Raw genomic sequence first — 14,410 nt, 5'->3', positions numbered from 1 at the left:
CATACCAAAGGTTCATTAAGACCAGGTGTACTATCTATACAGGCCTTTATTCCATAAGGAAATAGAAGAAGCAATTAAAATTCTCCCAACCTAAAAAAGCACAGGGCCAGAAGGATTTAGTACAGAATTGTACCAGACCTTCAAAGAAGACCTAATGCCAACAATCCTCAAATTATTCCATAAAATAGAAACAGAAGGAACACTACCTAATTCATTCTATGAGGCCACAATTACTGACACCAAAACCACACAAGCACTCAACCAAAAAATAGAACTTCAGACAAATCTCATTTAAGAATATCAATGCAAAAATACTCAATAAAATTCTTGCAAACCGAATCTAAGAACACTTGAAAGCCATCATTCACCATGATCAAGTACGCTTAATCCCAGGGATACAAGGTTGGATCAATATAGGAAAATCCATTAACATAATCCTCCATATTAAAAACTCAAGGAAAAACTCATGTAATCGTCTCTTTAGATGCTGAAATCACATTTGATAAAATACAGCATCTCTTCATGTAAAAGTATTGGAGACATCAGGAATTCAAGGCCCATATATAAACATAATAAAAGCAATATACAGCACACCAATAGCCAGTATCAATTTAAATGGAGAGATACTTGAAGCAATCCCACTAAAATAGCGGACAATGCCCCCTCTCCCCATTTCTATTCAATATAATACTCAAAGTTCTAGTTAGAGCAGTAAGACAAGAAATGGAGATCACTGGAATACAAATTGGCAAAGAAAAAAATCCAGGTATCACTATTTGCAGATAATAGGATAGTATACAGAAGTAACACTAAACTTCTACCAGAACACATCTACAGCTGATAAACAACTTCAGCTAAGTGGCTGGATATAAAATAAACTCAAATAAATCAGTAGTCTTCTTTTACACAAATGATAATCTGGCTGAGAAAGAAGTTAGAGAAATTACAACCATCATAATAGTCATAAATAATATATCTAGGGGTAACTCTAACCAAATATGTGAAATGTCTATATAAGAACTTCAAGTCACTCAAGAAAAAAATTGAAGGATACCTCAGAAAATGGATAGATCTACCATACTCATGGATTGGTAGAATTACCATAGTAAAAATGGCCATCTTACCAAAAGCAAACTACAGATTCAATACAATCCCTATCAAAAATCCCAATAGAATTCTTCGAAGACATGGAAAGAGCCATTCTCAAATTCATCTGCTAAAACAAAAAGCCTGGAATAGCAAAAACAATTCTTAACAATAAAAGAACTTCTGGGGAATCACCATCTCTGACCTCAAGCTATACTACAGAATAATAGTGATAAAAAACAGCATGGTATTGGTATAAATAGAGACAGGTTGATCAATGGAATAAAATTGAAGACCCAGAAATAAAACAATACACTTATAGACACTTGATCTTTGACAAAAATAACAAAAAATACAATGAAAAAATAAAGCATCTTTAATAAATGTTACTGGTCTAATTGTCAGTCTGTATGTAGAAAAATGAAAATTAATGCACAAATTGTGACAATTGATGTCACAATTACACAAAGCTCAAGTCCAAGTGGACCAAGGATCTCAATATAAAACCAGATTCACTGAATGAAATAGGAGAGAAAGTGAGAAAGGGCTTCAAACTCATTGGCATAAGGAAAATCACTAAACAAACTCCAATGGCTCATGCTCTAGGATCAAGAATTGATAAATAGGACCTAATGAAACTTGAAAGCTTCTGTAAGGCATAGGCCATAGTCAATAAGACAAATCAGCAACCTGCATATTGGAAAAAGATCTTCACTAACCCCACATCAGATAGAAGGCTAATATCCAAAATATATAAAATCTCAAATAGCTAACCACAAAACAAAACAAAACAAAACAAAAAAAATCTAAACAACTGAATTACAATTTGAGGTAGAGAACTAAACAGAGAATTCACAGCAGAGGAGTCTCAAAGGCCTGATAAACACTTAAAGAAATGTTCAGAGTCTTAGTCATCAGGGAAATGCAAATTAAAACTACCTGAGATTCAATCTTACATCAATCAGAATGACTATAATATAAAATTCAGGTGAAATCACATACTTGGTGAGGATGTAAAGAAAACAAACTCCTCCATTACTGGTAGGATTGCAAATTGGTACAACCACTCTGGAAATTAATCTGGAGTTTTCCCAGAAAATTAGAAGTAGGTCTACCTATAGACCAACCTATGCCACCATGCTACAGGGACACATTGATCCTAACACAGAACAAACAAACAAACAAACAAACAAAGTTTAGTAAAAGTTGGAATACAAAGTAAAATCACTTTGGAAATCAATCTGGCAGTTCCTTAAAAACTTGCAAATAGTTCTATCTGAAGAACCATCTATCCTATCCACTCCTGGGCATATACCCAAAAGATGCTCCAACATATAACAAGGACACATGTTCTACTATGTTTATAGCAGCCTTATTTACAATAGCTAGAAGCTGGAAACAACCCAGATGTCCTTCATACCAGAGAAGCTTGTTCATGTAGTTGCTGGTAGTGCTGTTAAGTTTATTGTAAGTTTACTGTTTACTGTATGTAAGTGACTCTCTCTTCGACAGTACAGGGATACATTTGTAACAACCCTGATATTTCTTTTGATTTTCTAAAGAAATATATTAAAAATGTTTGCTTTTCTAAAAACTATATATCATAGGGTCACTATGAAACTTACTAAATTTTTAAATTTTGGTCATAATAAGGAATACCACTAGTATTTTCTCCCATGATAAGAATGGGAAAAGAATAGACAATAACCTTACTATTATAAGTAGTTAAATATTCAAGACTACAAATGTATTATGGCAATATAGAAACAAAATATAAATACTTTGATCTAGAGTATTAAGACATTAGAAAATTTACCATTTATATTTGAGAGGAAACTTTTGTAGAGGAACTTTTTCAGTTCAAATGGTAACTAAAAATACTGCTTAGACTAAAATTACTGCTTAGGCATGGCTGGGGGCTACATCACATCTGTTTCTAGAGGTGCCTCTTCCATAGCATAAAAGACTATTGTGCTAAAATACCATGTTATTTAATGTCCCCCAAATCTTCACTTTCTATTTCTTTGAAAATTGTGTTTTAAAAAATATTTCTAAAGATCAAAGACTACTCATTCTCCAAAATGTCTTCAATAAGTCATCAAAGATCTTCTCTGTAGTTTTTTAGCTTACATTTGTTTTTCACCACAACTGTTTTAGTTAAAAGTTTCACATCTCAAACCTAGCAACCAGAAACAAATAGTGAAAGTTGTGTACTATTCAGACTTCTAGGACACGACTACATATTACATTGACAGGCTGGACTTCTAAAACTGTTATTGTATTATATTGTAATTTATTGATAAGGTTGAGTAAATGATAGCTTGTTTAATTGAATAGAAAATTCATTTTGTTTTAACTGGAAATATAAATTAGTTAATTTTAATAAAATCATGATTTATGATGCTGATTGTGGCTTTTGCTACCATACTTTATTCTTGCATTTTCCTTATTACCTACTACTGATTCATTATTAGAAATATTCCTGCAATGAAGTAAAAGAAGAAACCATGGAGCAGTAAATTCAACTTATATTCAAAGTCCATACTGTTGCTTATTTAATATAACTGTGTTTTTCTTCTGATGCCATAGAGGGACATGTCATAGGTATAATGCACTTTATTTGTCTAGTTTCCCATATCAGGAATATAATGTTTAGGCAGTATAATTCTTCTGATTTTCTGATTTATTTAAAACTATAAGATCATAATATAAACAATAAAATAAGCTTTAAAGAAAATTAATTATAATTATGAATATCATGCATGTGAATCATAATTTGATGAATTTATAATGGTAGAAATTAATCTACAGATGAGTCAATATAGTTCTGGTAGGATAGTGGATGATGTGATAACATCAGGAGTTTTGCAGAGTAACCTTCAGACAGACTTGGTTCCCTGCTATGGTTCAATTTTTGATATGAAGAAAATATTTTTAATAAAATTTTCATAAACACTCACTCAGAAAACTTACGTGGTACTACTGTGTAATGTTTGATCAGTAAACTCTTCCAGAATACAATAGCATGCCTTTAAAAGTATTTGCTTTACTAAAATTTGCCAAGAGTGTTAAGCTGGTATTTTAAAATTCTTTAATACATGAGGAACTCTTCGTACTACACAAAATAAACATTGTTTTTGAGCAATCTGGTTTTAAAATTTATCTTCATTTTATGTGCTTGGGTGTTTTGTCTACATGTATGCTTGTGCATCACACAGATATATGGTGTCTAGGGAACCAGAATAGAATGCAGGATCATCTGGAATTGAATTAAAATTGTTGTCAGATGAAATGTGGGTGCTGGTAATTAGAACCAGGTCATATTAAGAGGGGAATCACACAAATTACACTGTATGGCAAAATATTTCTAGAGAGTTGGCTATTTTTGTTATTATATATTTTGTAAAGGTTCTTGTCACTAATTATAACAAAACCAAGAATGTCTTAGACCTCATCTTTCTACAATATCCACAATAGGATCCAGTGCTGGTTTTAAGTTCAATGAGAGTGATTCAAGTGGCATCAGGGAAAAAGCAGAGAACTTTGATCTTAAACAACAGTAGAACTTGGAGGTCGAAGAAAATTCTAACAAAATCCAGTAATAAAAAACTCAAATCTCCTTCTGTGTTGATATGTAAAGCAAAAGTTAAGTTTAAACCAAAACAATTGCATGAACATCTGGACATACACTGAGGATATAGGCCATGTCAAACCTAGTGAGGAACAGTTCTTATCCACATAATTGATGCTCTTTATAAATTAGAGGAACATTCTTACGAGTTTATAAAGCATACTATGTTTCAGCCTGAGACACACCAAAGTATTTTATTAGTGTAAGTAACTATAAGTAATGAGCTACATACTTATACCGATGATTAAAAAACACAATCCCACTAGTAAGAGTGGACTATGTTAAGCACTACTGAGCATACTTTATGGCACAGGTGATTAAAAATGCTAGTGTTTCACTAGGCACCACACTCTTACAATTTCCAAGAAGGTTTTAAGATACTTTATGATGGGGATCTAAGTTTAATATGGCAGACATAAATAAATTCAAACAAAATTTATGAGGCAAATCTACTAGCCAGAATAATTTATTGTTATATGACTTCGTATTCTAAGGTTTTGAGTGTCCTGGCACCCAGAGCAAAACAAGAATTAATGAATAGTATCAGAATGCAAACTTGTTCTAGAGGGAAAAAAATGTTTCCCTGGATGTGAGGTTCTCTGAAGGATATGCTCAAGGTCTTTCTGACTGGGAACAATAATGTACAGAGATAATGGTTTAAGAATTATTTTATAGCTGATGCAGAAGCCACCTGCACATGGCTGTTCATTGTGTCAATCCTCAATAAAATTCAAGGACATGACATTGAAGAACATCACCTGATCCTATTACAGTTTTATGTCTGGATTTAAACATCATTCTTCAATTTTTTTGAAAAAGCCAAATGCAAGATCATTCCCCTTAAGATATAATTCAAAATAGTTCTTACCACACAGAATTAACTAACCTGGGCTCATAGGTGCTCACAGAGACTGAATAGACAACTAGAGAGCTTGCATGGGATTGACTTAGGCCCTCTGCATATGTGTTCCATCTTCTTGAGAAACTTCTAACAAAGTGGGCGAGGGAAAGATTCTTTTATCTTCTTTTGAGATCTCTTTATTCATAAAAGGTTGTCTCATCCAGCCTTATATAAGGGGAAGTGCCTAGTTTTACTGCAATTTGATATGCCATGTTTGGTTGATATCCATGGGGGAGGCCAGCATGCTTCTGAAGATAAACAGGAGGACTCTATAGAGGGGAGGCAGAGGGGAAGCTGAGGGTTTCTGGGAGGAGAAGAGAGAGGGGAATCTGAAGTCAGGGTGTAAAATAATAATAAAAAAATTAAAAGATAGATTACAAATTTGATATTGCATATTTTTTTATTGACACAGTTGCATTCTTTATATGTAGAACATATGTACAATTTTAATATAGGGTAAATACACATATTACAGTAGCACTTGCTACATTTTAATAGGTACTTTTTGTAGGAAATTGGATATAGTAATAATGATAAAAATCAGATCTTGGTTAAATTCATGAACAATGAAATACATGATAGTATTCCTTGCCAGTACTGAGAAGGGAGGGCACCCACATCAATATCAGGAAGTGCTATGGTTAATTAAATTAATTAAAGCAATAATTCTTGGCATTCATATCAACTGGAAATTAAAAGTACTGTATGGAAGAGTTGGGGGGGCAAGAGCAAGAGAAAGAAACAGCTGTTGCTTAACGAAAGCAAGTTTGAGTATCTCTTCAAAAACTTATGAATCAATTTAGTTTAATATTTCAGATTTCCAGGTCTGTCATTTTGTAGAGATTGCCTGTGAAAACTCTAGTGATCTTTGCTGGAAGTACCCTATGGGAAGATGTGAGAAGTGTTTGATTTCTGGCAATGAGTATCCACTGTTCATTCTTTTTTGTTTTCAGTTTTTGGTTGTTTACACACTTAGGCCACCCTGTGTTCTGTGTTTCATTTTGGCCTTCTCTGATTTATCCTGCAAATTTACATAATTTTGTGAATCATATAATGTATTGAAGCTTAAATAGGAACCATTTAAAGTTCTATCATTGGTATTAAATAAACATCCTATGCAAAAATAAATATACTGGTGTTGTCAGTGAGTCCTTAGATGTGAGAGTGAAACATTCTTATAGCTAATTTGACTGAGCAGTTTAGAATCAAGATATGATCCTTCCTACCTTCTTTGGTGTAGCTTCTCATTTTGTCTATGGCAGAAGGTTATTACAAACAAGGAGTACATTTAAAGCAATTGAATTGGAAGAGGACTGGAGCATATTCACACATACATAGAGAAAGAGAGAGAGAGAGAGAGAGAGAGAGAGAGAGAGAGAGAGAGAGAGAGAGAGAGAGAGAGAGAGAGGTATTTTGGTGCCGTAAAGACCCATTGGCAACACATTATACTATTGGATATAGAAGATGCTTATTTTCAGTCCATGTGGTAGTTCAGGTAAACTGATATGTAAAAATAAATAAAAAATGAAGCTTTTTAACTTTTTATAGTGAAACTGGTCCCATGTATTTCTGGAGAATCTCTGGTATGTGGACTCACAAAAAATGGCCTGATGCTATATTAAATTTGGCTTCCTGTGTGTGTGTGTGTGTGTGTGTGTGTGTGTGTGTGTGTGTGTGACCCATAATTTGTGATGAGGCAGGTAACAAATTAAACCTCTGAAGAATACAGCTACTTTCCCATGAAGATTAGCATACAAGCATTTTTTTCTTGTAAATATCCTCCCCTTCCTTAGAAATTGTCAGCATCCTAACAGCTAGGCGAGGGGAGGCTGTTTGTATGTGTCTGAGTCTATGATGAAATGACTTCCAGGATTAGCCTCAGTGAGACAGCTAAACTTTATTTGGGGTGAACTAGGGCTATATAGGTCTTGGGGAGTGAGTAGGGATTCTCAGGATGGGTGTACATTATCAACTGGGGCTGAGGTGCTGGAAATACTTCATTTACGTGAAGAGGAATCCCAACAACATGCCAGGCATGTTCTTATCTGGAGAGAGCAAGTTGAACCTGTAATCTTGCCCATGAGGTTTTTGATGCTACAGGAGATAAGAGCTGATTGGTTATAACACAGCATCTAATTATCATATGGTGAGAAAGGCTGAGAGGGATTTATGCATTGAATCCAGCAGCATTTGCAGGAACCTTTGTGCAGGGTCATCCTCTAGATAAGATCAGGCAGAGAAAAAGAAGCCCCACTAACAAAGGGATTCCCGTATTTTGTGACCAGTTCAGGGAGCTTATCCAAATATGATGGACTGCTATCTTAATAGCAGAGCCTTCCAATATTTCTCACCCCCTTTCCCAAAAACATACAATTATTTTCTCATACTCTCATTGCTACACTTCTGAGAAGACAGCAGAATAACCCTATTCCAATCCGGCTCTGATTTGATTTATAATATAGATGCATCATGAGTGATTTACTACATGTTTTTCTTCTCTTATTTCTACCATTTTCTGACAGGTGAAAAAGATGGAGTCTGTCAGCATGTAATATTTGAGAGGTCAGACTAAGACAGTGAGGAATTCATTCTTCTGGCAAATATATAACAAGACAGAATGGAATTTTCATTGTCCCTAGTAGACAGCTCTATAGTGCAACATATTAGACACTTTCAAAAGAGGTGTGGAAGAAATCAGATAGGTGGGGAAGAAAGCCTTTCCAAAAGAATAGGCACCTTACTATGGCATATATAAAGAGAATAAAGTATAAAGGTTATTTTAGAGAAAACAACCATAATGTAGATAATTAGTATTATTGGCCTTTCTCCATGGACATGGATATATTGTATATAAGTAAAAAATCAACATATTTACAGGCTTATTCATTAAAAACTACATGACAGAAAAATAAAAATAAGGAAAGCTTGTGAGGGAGTCAGGATACAAATCAGACTTTTGAGAGTCTGTTCACTCCTAAATTCTGCTCCCATCATTTTGAAGATCATGGCAAAAACAAGTTTATATTCCGTTATAAGATTTGCAGAATCCAAGGAAATTGCAAGCCAAAGCAAGCATTCAAATAAATGCAGACATATATATATATATATGAGTGAGATGTTTCTTTCAAAGTTGAGTGCCCTTTTGAAGGAATCCAAGGCATGTTCTGAACCACATCTGTAATGTATCGGTGGCACAGCCACACCCTTTGCCAGCATCTTTCAAAGGCTAATCAGCTGGTGTTAACCTGTGATAGAGTGGACACTACAGAAATTTTGATTCTTTAAGAAAAGTTTTGAGTATTTGTCTTGGGGAAAATCACATTTTGGTTCATTGTGTCTTACTGTAACATTTATTAAAAGAAAGAGCAATTATATCTCTCAGGGCATGGGAAGTCTATTTGGATCTAAGTGTGTAGCATGTACCTAGGAAAACACGTTGCTTTCTTATTGAATTTCTCTGTAAATTTCCACCTTACAATATCATTGCATTAGTCTAGCCACATCTCATAGAATACTTAATAATAAGCATAATCCACTTGCTTTGTAATCACAAGAGCATTTGTAGATGTTCTTCAACAGTGAATATTTTCTTATCCATTCCTAGCCTCAATCTTGCTGAACTCCGGGACTTAAGGACCTTCTTAAGTCTTCTCTCTTTTCTTCTGTACAGTAAGCTCGGCAACCATGGAAACAGTCCTGACTGCTCCTTCTTTCCCAGTGAGTTAATCAGGGATCAGACTAGGACAACACCAAATACTCCACATCTGTTCACTTTATAAAGGAAACCACATATTTCTGCTTACTACCTTGTAGCTATCTTAATAGAGAATCCCTCAGGACTATTGACGTGGTGATCCAACATTCCTCAGAAATAGAGAAGGAGCCCAAATTCCAGAGACACCAATTGAGGCCAGCAAAAAATCTGAGCTGCAGTGATAGGTATTTTGCTTATTTGGGCTAATAGGTATTTGCTTTGATTTCACATACTGGCATCCAGCCTTACTTACAGTTCTCTGGCATGGCAGTACACAACAGACTGCAGGAGAGCATATATATAGAAAGCAGACATTTAGATTGAGCAACAGATGAGCACTACAGGTCCCCTTCCTAGGTGAATATAGTTACTTGTGACACACAGGAAGGGAGGAAGGAGGGCAAGTAGATAAAGACAAAGAAAATGGTTTTCAAGGAAAGGTAGGGCATACTGGGTAATGAATAATTATTTTCTTCTATTAACAACATTCTGTGTTTGTGGTTTTAATTTCTTTCATTTGTATAAGCACATAGCATGTAGTTTTAAACACATGGATATGTAATGAATATTGCCTAAAGAATCATACTGTGTTATCTATTTTGGTACTATTTGTTTACTTTATAACTGGTTACTTTGTTATTCTTCATCTTTTTATGCCTTCATACATCATAGTTAATGTTAGAGGTGACCCTTTAATAACCTCTAGGTTGGAGCTATGAATAGCAATATTATAGTTTGCTTGAACATGTTTACTCTTACCATTTACCATTCATTAATTTCTCAACATATGATCTGACAGAATGACTAGGCTACAGGACATGTGCATATTAAAATTAACTTACTAGCCCTCCACTGCTTTCCAAAATAGTTTACCAGTTTACTTCTTGTATTGATCAATCTTAATTCTTGATTTGACTGGATGTAGGCTCACAATGAAATTGTTGATTTGGGTTTTGCAGAAAGATTTTTGCAACTATTTTGTAAACATACACCACGCACATTTTTTAATGATTAAAAACAAACTCCATTTTCCTTGATGCAAACTACATAAGCACTTTCAGAAACATTCTTATTTCACATTCAATGACTAAACATAAAATTCTTTTATTCTTTCTCTAATAAAACAAGAGAAAGATTATTGTCATTTCTGTTTTACTTTACATAAAGCTATAATAATATTGAGTGTTTATAAATCATCTAATTGCATTGTGACTGACAAATTTTCTTTGTCCAATAGTGGGAAAAATCTAAGAGGAGCCCTTTCTAACATGGCTTGATCGATCTATACCTGGATATAGGAGCCTGAGTATACAAGCCCCACATTGATTAGCTCAGCTAGCAGCAACAGAACTGGGCTGACTTGCAGCTCTTCCTTCTTTATTCTCAGCATCTGCTGGTTTCCTGGACAAGAACTCTGATGATTTCGCTTTTGTTACATTGTTTTCTGTGAGGTCAGCCAAACCATCCTGTTGTCACAATCTCTATTGGAACTCCAGGACCAAAAAAGAGAAATAGATATCTTTGAACATGAAGGCTGTGTGTTTTCAGAAACACCACATTGTTGACCATTAGGCTGAATTATTATATGGAAGAGAAAGTGGTATATAGGAAAAAGTGATTTGAAAGGAAGGTATTTATCTATTGGCAAGTCCCAAAGACAATTATGTACCTTCTTCACACAGTGCTTATGAACTCAGTAAATTCAAACAGAAACTTCTGGATTCTTAGAATTTTTTTCTTTAGCCCCTAGTGTTTTTATATAAGAATAAAATGGTTAGAGCATTTTCAGACTGTATGGTCCTGAAGACCTTTCCCTAGTTATCTAATTATTTGGAGCTTTTAAATAGGCACAATCTGAAGGAATAAAAAGCTTATGTCTGGGTTCTATACTCTTACCCTTCCTGTGTATATTCTTTCCTCTGAAGCCATAAAAACCATATGAATTTCTTCACCTAGTAAGCAACTTGGTTCCACTTTTCACATGCAAGAATACAAAATTGAGAGTTATAAAAATTGTTCAGAATTAATTTTGAATAAATCATTCTTCATCTAATTATAACTTCAATGATATTAAATATTTGACTCCTTGAATGACAGCAGTATCAACACTGTTGCATTTTCTAAGTAATAGGATGAGCTAAATTTGCATGGTTTGAAACACTCTTGCATTTTCAGAGAAATTCCCCTATAGAAGATTCTGTTCCCATAAACTTTATAGCTCATTGTTCCTTCATTCACCAAACGTGTATGATTATGCATACTTATACATGTGCATATGTATTCTTTGCTCACTTCAAGTGTCTCAAGCTGCATTCTAGTAGCAGCTCTGTCTTCCCTGTACATGCATCCTCAACATCTACTCTCTTCTGGAGCATTTCCCAGATGAATGACAGCACAGTCTTGACTTTTGTAATAAAAACATAAGCAAACCACCATAAGAGAAGGCAAATGTATTTGTTGGTGGTTCTAAGATTTTTCTCATAAAAGGTAATGGTTTTTGTATTATGAAAGACAAGTGAAGAATGAGTAGACAGACACCCTTTGACTCTTCACAATGTTAGTAATGATGAATTCAGATTGTCCTGCTTGCCAGAGGAAAAGAAAGGCAAAGAGGAGACAAATATTAAATGGAAAAGGCCCATATACGTTATCCATATTTTTTCCAAGTTTAGAATTCTCCAAGGACTGAGCATTTTGATGATGATATTCTGAATGTAGACAACATGGTGTTTTAAAATTATCTGTCAGGACTGATGTCATCTAACTGTCCATGGTAAACTCTATGGGAAGAACAATGAACAGACAAGATGGAGGAAGAATACTTACATTGACTATCCTCATTCTAGACAGACAGACAGTGAGACAGAGACAAAGAGACAGAGAAATTCTAAGAAAATAGTCAGGTATGGGATATTCACCTCCAAAACAGAAGAAGACTTTCATATGAAACTGAGGACCAAGTTACTAGCCATGTGGAATGACTTAGAGTAAAATACATGGATAAATAAGATATAAGCTAGTCAGGGAACAGTTCCAAAACCATTAGCCTAAACATTTACTCACATATAAGAATTCTCAGAGTCAATATTTCTGAGAACAAATTGGACACGTGGAAAAACATGAGGTTACAGATAGATTTTACTGCAAACCTCAAAATTCTAGAGAAAGAAGTTGAATTTTGTCTAGACAAAAGGAGCTGAGGGTGAAACAAAATGTAGTTACTTACTGTGAAGAACAAAGAGGTTCTTAGTTTCAAAGGCTTAGTGTTCCTTTTCCAGAATTGAACTTTAAATTTGCATGACAACATCTGTAATTGGAAGCCTAACTTGCAAATAAGAGCTGCTTTCCTGCTTAATGTCCATGAAAACCAAGATCAATCTGTCGGAAGAAAACTTAGTGGAGATGTCTTAAAATGTATACAAGCGTGTTAGTGTTACAAAACTTTTGTGCATGGTTTGTAAAATATTCATGAAAAGAACATAATACATGCTAAGTTGATTGTAAGAGTACTTTCCCCAGTGAGCCACAGACTGTTGTAGTTGGAAGGAATTGAAAAAGTATAAAATTCTATGCCTTTTGTTAATAGGAGACAAAGAGAGTAATGATTTAAGCTTAAGGGCGAGGGGAAGGGTTGAACAGAAGAGGACAGTGCTCCTAACTTCACACTAGTGGATATTTCCTCACATTACAGGGACAGGTACCAAGGCACATGACTATGCTGAGTGGTACCTAAGACCTGGACATTTTTACTCAGAGCTCTCCTTATAAACACTTTGCCACATTTTTGGCATAAACTACTAAATATAACTCTTCTCTTCCTGTAAGATACTTGTGGGAATCAGTTCTATGACTTAATGGAAGAAAGGGTTCCTTTCAGATTTAGAGTTGTCTAGACTATTTTAGACTAGTCTTGATTCCAAGATACCTGACAGATTAGGTCTGGCTTCATGTACATATAAACAAATAGAAAAGGTACCAGTGGAAGTCAGGAAAGGTGTTTGTTTTATAGCTAAATCAGGATGATAAGGGGATTAGTGTCTTCAGCCTGTTTTCAGAAATAGAGACATGAACTCTACCAATGCTAAAACTATTGCTCTGTGTTGAATTAATTAATATAAATCCAGGCGGCACATTCTGCTACCCACCCCAATGGTCTACATTCCTGAATAAAAGACATACACACAGCCTTTATATCTTGATATGCCTTAAACAACACAGTAGCTGGGCTACTTCCTAACCTCCACTCAGTTAATACACTACCTGCCAGTAACCTCAAATTATTACTTACTAAACTCTATTCCGTTTTGGCTGCTCTGGGTCGAGAGGGCTGCCGAACTGGGCCTCAAACTGGGCCACATTCTCCTGGCTTCTTCACAAGGCAGCCATGCCTCTCTAACCTGTACAATATTCTCAGGCATGGCATCTCTCTTCTCCTCCACACTCTACACTCTTCTGGATCTCTCCTCCTCTCTCCTCTTTCCAGATCCCATTAGCCAAACCCAGCTCTGTCTGTCCTTCCCAACCATTGGTTATTGGCATTTTTATTAATTAATCAGAGCCAGCTGGGTATAGGTTCCCAGAAGCTACATGCAAACACTCATGCAAGCATTTTTGAGGACACAAATAACATTGGATATAAGCAGCATTAGGCCAAATCCATTATAGCTCTCATCTCTAAGGAAATAAAATTTTATTTCTAGCTATTTTTTACTGATGATATTGTAACCATTAGGCCTTCTCTATGCCCTCATTTGATCCTCAATGACAAAGAAGCTTATCTATTTATGAATTAATTCTTAAGCCTTAATCTAAACTTGTTCCCAAGCAGATAGTTACACAATCACCCTACTTAATGTATTCTAAATTCTGATACATGGCCAGTTACCTCTTCTCAGTTTCATATGTCCAACTTCCTCTGTGTCTCTGAAGAATCTCTCAGCACTGATTCTTTCCCAGAGTTCCTCTCTCTCTCTCTCCTGAATATCCTACCTTCTATTCTCTCTCTTTCTTTCTCTCTCTCTCTCTCTCTCTCTCTCCT

Source organism: Mastomys coucha, unplaced genomic scaffold (genome assembly GCF_008632895.1).
Source record: "Mastomys coucha isolate ucsf_1 unplaced genomic scaffold, UCSF_Mcou_1 pScaffold18, whole genome shotgun sequence".
NCBI lineage: Eukaryota > Metazoa > Chordata > Mammalia > Rodentia > Muridae > Mastomys > Mastomys coucha.
This window is presented reverse-complemented; position numbering follows the sequence as displayed.